Below are 7,500 nucleotides of genomic sequence, written 5' to 3'. Positions count from 1 at the left end.
CACGTTGCCTTCCGGCAATACCTGTGATTAAAAGTCTCAAAAGGCCAGATATTTCGGCTGGATAGGTCATTATCATGGTTTTTTTATTAAAGAATGAAAAATATTGCACTCTTAATTTGTTTCCTCTGTTCATTATGACAGAAAAATCCTTTTATGTTTAATTATTTGCTGAGTTTTTCATTAGCGAATGAAAAAATGTGTGGATTTTAAATTCGCTAAGAATATTTCCCTCAAATATCAAATAATTAGTAAATCCCGGATTTTATACAGGTACTTCATTAGGATTATTTTTTTTTCATTTCTCGGTAACTTTTAAGTATAAAACTTAAAGTTTTATAATATAGCACTGAGAATATTTTTTATTTTTTATTTGCTTCCAATTAGTTTGCTTGTTATCATTTATATATACTCATCAAGTAGTAGACAAATCAAGATATTCATTAAAAGTTACAAAAATAAAGCTCAAATTATCTCATATTTTTTTAGTTTTGTATTTATTGTTTTGAAGTTTTTTCTGTTGTCATTCATTCAGGTATTTATTGTTTTCTTTTATAAATGCTAAGGCTCAAGAATTGAAGATTATTTTGTTGTATTGTTCTAAAAGACTTTGGGGGGCCTTGTCTTATCTTGATCAGACTTATTCAAGCTACTGTTTATGCTAAGCAAAAATGTTTTTGTTTATCGCTTTATTCCAGTTTATATCTTTCTTATATCATGTACGGTTTATTTTCCTGTGTTTTCCTGGGCAAATGAACTGAGAAGATGTAAGTAAATGGATGCACATCAGTGCTATGAAATACGATTTGCATTCAGTTTTTTATATACAGTAAGTCTCCAATGCTAGCAAAGACTCTTGCTCCTTTACAGTCTGATATCGTCCTGTGTTGATGACGCTTGTTTTAACGTTTTATGGACGTTATGTCTTAATCCGTTTATATGTTAACAATTGATAATAATAGCATTAACTAATCCATAATGCGCATCAAAATCCTTCGTTATTCGTTTACATGTAAACACACCCTGAATAATAATGACGATAGAACCTAATTCATATTTGCAATTCTGGGAAAGTCTGTGCCGAAAATTAGCGTTCTTTTCGTCATTTTCTTCATGAACCCCCAAATGAATGTGTAAACATCATTAATATTAATGCAATGAGGTCATCAACACATCGTTGTTATGAACAAAGAGTCCAGTTTCATTCAGTTTTATCTCGACTGCTAATTTTCGTCACCCTCTCGTTTCAGAGGTCACGATTTTCTTTTGGGAGTACTATAACTGTTGTTAGAACATTACTCTTTCCATATCGGGGCTGATGGATTGATTGATTATGGAAAGTAAAGTAGCGTTAGACCTGTCGTAATCCGGGTTCGACCGCCACGCTGCGCGCTTACAATTGCCGAGAAATGATATATTGTTAATTTATTCTGATCATTTATTTATTTCCTTATTTCCTTTCCTCACTGGGCTATTTTTCCCTATTGGATCCCTTGGGCTTATAAAAATCTTGCTTTTCCAACTAGGGTTGTAGCTTGGCTAATAATGATAATAATAATAATAATAAAATATATCTCGTTATCTTTATCATTTCAACTTAAAACTGAGTCTTATTCTATTGTATTTGATGTGGTACTCCCAGAAGGTAATGCCTTTATAACCGAAGCCTTTTCACCGTAAGATGACATAGCAGGTCTTCCATCACAGTAATGCCAATAATATCACGTAATTTCTTATTGAAGGGCAAAATTACTCGACCATTATAGAAAAGCTAGACCAGATAAATTATGCCCTGTTGTCTTCATATATTTCCAAGCTTGAGAATATGGGGAAATTGTACATTGGATGTATTTTATAAGATTTTATACTGACCCCAATACGGAATTTAGCTGTGAATTGGAAGGTAATGTCACGGGAACTCATTTTCTGATCTCTATTGGGGGAAATGGATTAATGTACATATAGTGTATTTATGCATGTATTTATGTGAGAGTTCTGTTATTGATTATTCCTTCCTCTGATATAGAGCTTCTATCGATATATATATATATATATATATATATATATATATATATATATATATATATATATATATATATGTGTGTGTGTGTGTGTGTGTGTGTGTGTGTGTGTGTGTATGGTTATTTACGTATATATACACATATATGTATATATATACAGTATATATATATATATATATATATATATATATATATATAATATATATATATATATATATATATACAGACACATCATACAGTATATAGTTATGACGACTATTCTGGTAAACTCTCTCTCTCTCTCTCTCTCTCTCTCTCTCTCTCTCTCTCTCTCTCTCTCTCTCTCTCTCTCTCTCTCGTACATTAAAAGGGTTAGATTATGATAAGTGTTGGATAATAAGATGGGAGGCCGCCAAGGAATACGCCTAAGAAATACCTGATGTGACTTCACGCTTCATCATATCGAAGCTTAAAGAATCCTGAAGTGAGGGTATATTAGCACCTGATTATAACTTATATGGGAGGCATTTATCCCAAAATGGACACGTAATGAATGCCAAATGGCCACATTTGCCTTACAGGATGGAATGGGCGGAATGAAATACGATCTGTTGGCGGTTTCTGTGCTGTTTTAATCCACGCAGATGTTGTGGCGCTCTGCTGTGGGTGAGTGACTGGAGATACAATTAGCGATTTATGCTCTGTGCAGGATCCTGGCTCTGTGGTATCACTTCTGGGAGATCTGTGAGCTCCTTGGTTATACGCTGTAAACAGTTCAATTGTTCTAGTTTTCAGCAGAGCCCACTTGGTGCCCAGGCAGGTCTTCATCATGGATCCCCTGACAGCTCTCTTGCTTTAGCTATGAGGACCAAAACCTGTGTTTCTGATAACTTGGTATGCCCAGGGAACAATGATGTCCTTTCATGCCATTATAATCAGATTGCAATGTTTGGTCTTGTGTTAACTTCCTCAAACTAGTTAGCCACTTTAGATTTGATTGAAATAATTTACCCAAGGGATTTTTTATTTCTTCATTCCGCCAAAAAAGTAATTTTCATCCTAAATCTATTTTACTATACGTTAAAAACAACTTGGTATATCCAAAAACAATACATTTACCCTTGTATCTTGATGTTGTTGCAATGCTAGAAACAGATTTTTTCCATTTATTGCTGTGAAGGATGGCTCTAAATCCAGAATTCCTCTTCACTCCCGCTTTGAAGACAATGGGTAAAATCTATTCTTTAGTTCATCTGTGTTACGAATGAATAATTTACTTTATCTTTTGTTTTATTTACGGAAGTTTAAAACATTTGAATTCCTTCATCCACTACAAGGACTCTGGGCTCCTCTTCCCCTTATTATGTTTCTTGACACATTCATCCCTTTTTCTTTAAGAAGACAAGTATTGCATTTTTTTGCATTGACAGATATTGATTCGTTCAATTATGAGTGGCATAGTTCATATATAACAGATCTTTTACTTTTTGTAGGTTATATATGTAAAATCCTTTTTAACATTGTTACTGATCTGGAAATATTTTATATTAGTTATTCATTACTTCTCATGTAGTTTATTTATTTCCTTTCCTCACTGGGTTATGTTTCCCTGTTGAAGCCCTTAAGCTTATAGCATCCTGTTTTTCCAACTAGGGTTGTAGCTTAGCAAATAATAATAATAATAATAATAATAATAATAATAATAATAATAATAATAATAACAACAGATCCTCTGTACCAGTTCACCGTACTTTAGTTACTTGTTAAAGTTTTCCTGTGTATATTAAGAAAGTGTGTCATTCGCACCACCTTAGCTAAAAGTTGATAAAAAATATAGACATTTTTTTCACGTAATGTTTACCCATTGTTCTCGTCCTCTTCCCTTTAATTTACATAGAACAGTCGCTCCATTGTCTACCTTATTCACACACACAGGATATATATACTTTTTTGTCACGGTATTATTTCTTATTTAAGTGCTTTCCCGGGAAATTCTCTAACCAGATCCATCACATCCATTCTCTCTCTCTCTCTCTCTCTCTCTCTCTCTCTCTCTCTCTCTCTCTCTCTCTCTCTCTCTCTCTCTCTCTCTCATATGGATTGATGACCTAAGAAAATATGCGAATATAAGCTGACATAGAAAAACCATAAACAGATACTAGTGGAAGAACATATCAGAGCCTATGCCCTGCAATGGACTAGCAATGGTGATTGTTATTATTATTATTATTATTATTATTATTAGTAGTAGTAGTAGTAGTAGTAGTAGTAGTAGTAGTAGTAGTAGTAGTAGTAGTATATATATATATATATATATATATATATATACATACATACATACATACATACATATTCCAAATTCCTTTTATTTTTTAGATATATACTTTGAGAAATGTTAACTTTTCATTCTAACATCAAGCATTTTAGCGCAAAGCCAATAACTCCACCCTTGTCTCTCCTTGGTATGACCCACCTTATTCGAATAACTATCAGGAACTCGATTCGCTACTCGGGATTTGGTCAAAAGAACCACAAGCGTTCCAACTCGCTAGTGAATCGAACCAGGGTTGCGATAGATATCGTTGTTGATTTGTGAGCTGATTTACCTACACAATAATTTTCTTAGGTAAATTGATACCTATAAAAACTACATCAGGATATGAACCCTTACTTTCCTCTTCACAAAACAGGATAAAAGGGGATGGGGGGTTCCTGGAATTACTGTCTTAGCCTTGTCGAGGGCAAACATTGACCTTGCATTCGACCTTAAGAGGTCGATATAAACTGAAGGGGTTCACAGAGATTTCCAAAGATCCAAGAATGTAATTGATATAAGTGTATGTGCTATAAAAATGTATTTAACCCAATGATAAATTTTTCCATTCAATATCTTTAGTCCCCTCACTTATTAATGCACTTTTTAGTTTTATATTTATATTGACAGTGGAGGGAGATTCTCAATAATAATAATAATAATAATAATGGTAATAATAATAATAAATACAACACATCCCACTGGCTTCAAACCGGAACAGGATGACGAGAAACCATAAGAAGTGCCTAGATCGGAAGTACTTCCTTTCGTTTCCCCACTACCTGTGCTTGATTCTTGTCATCCTTCCTTTGACCCCCTCCCTGTGCTACTTCTCAGATGACTTGGGCGTATCCTCTCGCTGGAGTGCACGCCCCACGCTCAAAGACGCCCCATACCTAGAGATCGACTACGCCCGCTTGATCGTAATGAAGCTCATCAGTTCAATCCCTAATGGAATTTAGAACCAGTGTTTTCGTAATTGGTTATATGTTTTTTATGATTTATTTATTGTTCGTGTTGCGGAATCTCTCTCTCTCTCTCTCTCTCTCTCTCTCTCTCTCTTGCATTTGTACAGCCAGCACAGGCTCACACATTAAGGCAAGTACCTGTATATGTATATATGTGTATGTATATACATAGGCATATATCATCATCATCATCATCATCATCATCAGCCGTAAGTAATCCACTGCAGGACAAAGGCCTTAGACATGTCCTTCCACATGTCCTTCCACTTACGTCTTTTTATGCCAGACTACACCCGCAAATTTTCCTAGTACGTCAGTCTATTTGCAGGATATATATATATATATATATATATATATATATGTGTGTGTGTATATATATATATATATATATATATATATATATATATGAGCACATTTTATGCAATACCAAAGTGGTAAAGCACTGAGCTTTCATTTACAAGGTTCTTGGTTCACTGTAACTCTAATAGGGACTTGTTGTTCATATATATTGACTTCTTTTCGGATTATCTTTTTATCTCTTTCAGTTTCTGAGCCATTATGAATTAAAACAAACATATGAAATAAAATTGCTTAAATATGGTGAACTTCGCCGTACTAATAGAGGTTGACTAAATCTTTATCGTTAATTATAATAGTTGATATTCAAGAAATTAAATATCTACAAAAAATTAACTAAAATTATATTGCAATATTTATTTTTTGAGAATAGTGTACGTAGTGTTAATATAACCAAACCTGTGTACAAGAAAATCATTCTGATTATATCTAATTTTGTGCTTTAGTGCTAAGTTTGCTTTAAGTCATTATGATTAATTACTGCGACGATGACGATGATTATGTAATACTATCCCTGAATATTATTTACTGTTTAACTGTATCGAAGTGACTATCGAAATTTCTAACCGGAAAAAATGTTTGCTGAAATATCGAGTTTTGATCAATTATCACTACAAATTAATTATCAAAAGAATTTTTTTTTTTTTTCTCACTTAAATGTCGGGGTTTGATTTCTATCACTACAAATTAATTGTTAAAAGAATAATTTTTAGTATTACCTTGAAAATACATATACATAATTTCTTTATTTTGTCCGTCTACATCACATTTAGGGAAGAATTTACATCGAAGAATTAAGGGTAGAATGCCGTAAATTCCTGTAGACATGCGTGCAGACTAGTGAATTCCTCTTCTCAGTCCATTTGAAAACCTCACTGTAATCTTTTTACCAAAAACGCCTTTTTAAGTATCGTGTCTCGGACATCCATACAAGCCAGTCGGCGACTGACCCTCCCTTCAAAACCCGCGTCAAACCGCAAGTCCGCCTCTCTCGGCAATGCCTCTCTATAGGTCTTGGGCCTTGTTGGGACCCAAACTAAGATTTGTGAATTCCTCTTCTCAGTCCATTTGAAAACCTCACTGTAATCGTTTTACCAAAAACGCCTTTTTAAGTATCGTGTCTCGGACATCCATACAAGCCAGTCGGCGACTGACCCTCCCTTCAAAACCCGCGTCAAACCGCAAGTCCGCCTCTCTCGGCAATGCCTCTCTATAGGTCTTGGGACCCAAACTAAGATTTGCCTTGGAACGGAGTCTTTTGAATGGGAGTCTACAGTATCGTAGAGGGACGGGGTGGAGAAACCGGTGGTTGGGTGTTTTCAGGGAGCGGGGGGTGAGATGGGAGGAAGCCCAGTGGGGTTTTCTTCCAGTGAATCGAGTCCTCAGTTGGTGTTGATCGTGCGACGGGTGTGGAAGAACGGGCTTTCCTCCTTTCCAGGGCCGGGAAAGAGCCACAGAGACTCGGGAGAGATTTTATGAATGTGGCGCCAAAGGAATATTATGGTTGGTTTTGTGTTTGACGATTTTTATCTACGAGTGAGACTTAGGAAATGTTTATTAGTGACATCCCGTTTATTAGGGGAAGATTGTGTGATTCCCTCTAATGAAACGGGGAGATTTCAATGCTTGCAGTGGGATAGGAAATGATCCCGGCATCGAAACGTGTCCTTGAAAAATTGGGAGGAGGTCCTGATTGCCATTTCGCACTGAGTGCAATTATGATGCAGGTCGTGCAAAATGGACTGAGTGAGTCAAGCACTGGTGATATAACCTATTTCAGATGCCTGTGCTTGAAGAATAATGAGTGTTTGGTGTTTAGTATGTCGTGCCCTGGTTCTGTCATGAAGTGTCTGACGAATGCTAA

The 7,500-nt window shown here is 35.2% G+C and overlaps 2 protein-coding genes across 2 annotated transcripts in view; both read left to right on the top strand.

Annotated features, from left to right (window-relative positions):
• The window catches only part of LOC137633129 (uncharacterized), a 476,875-nt gene that overhangs the window by 360,838 nt on the left and 108,537 nt on the right, over nt 1-7,500 (top strand). The gene's annotated exons all lie outside the window — the stretch shown is intronic.
• The window catches only part of LOC137632801 (uncharacterized), a 22,785-nt gene continuing 22,215 nt past the window's right edge, over nt 6,931-7,500 (top strand). The window contains exon 1 of the mRNA XM_068364897.1: nt 6,931-7,139. The gene's annotated coding sequence lies outside the window, so the exon portion shown is untranslated. The remainder of the gene's footprint in view (nt 7,140-7,500) is intronic.

Source organism: Palaemon carinicauda, chromosome 42, assembly GCF_036898095.1.
Source record: "Palaemon carinicauda isolate YSFRI2023 chromosome 42, ASM3689809v2, whole genome shotgun sequence".
Lineage (NCBI taxonomy): Eukaryota > Metazoa > Arthropoda > Malacostraca > Decapoda > Palaemonidae > Palaemon > Palaemon carinicauda.
Note: the sequence above shows the minus strand (reverse complement) of the source record. Positions and strands in the feature narration are given on the sequence as shown.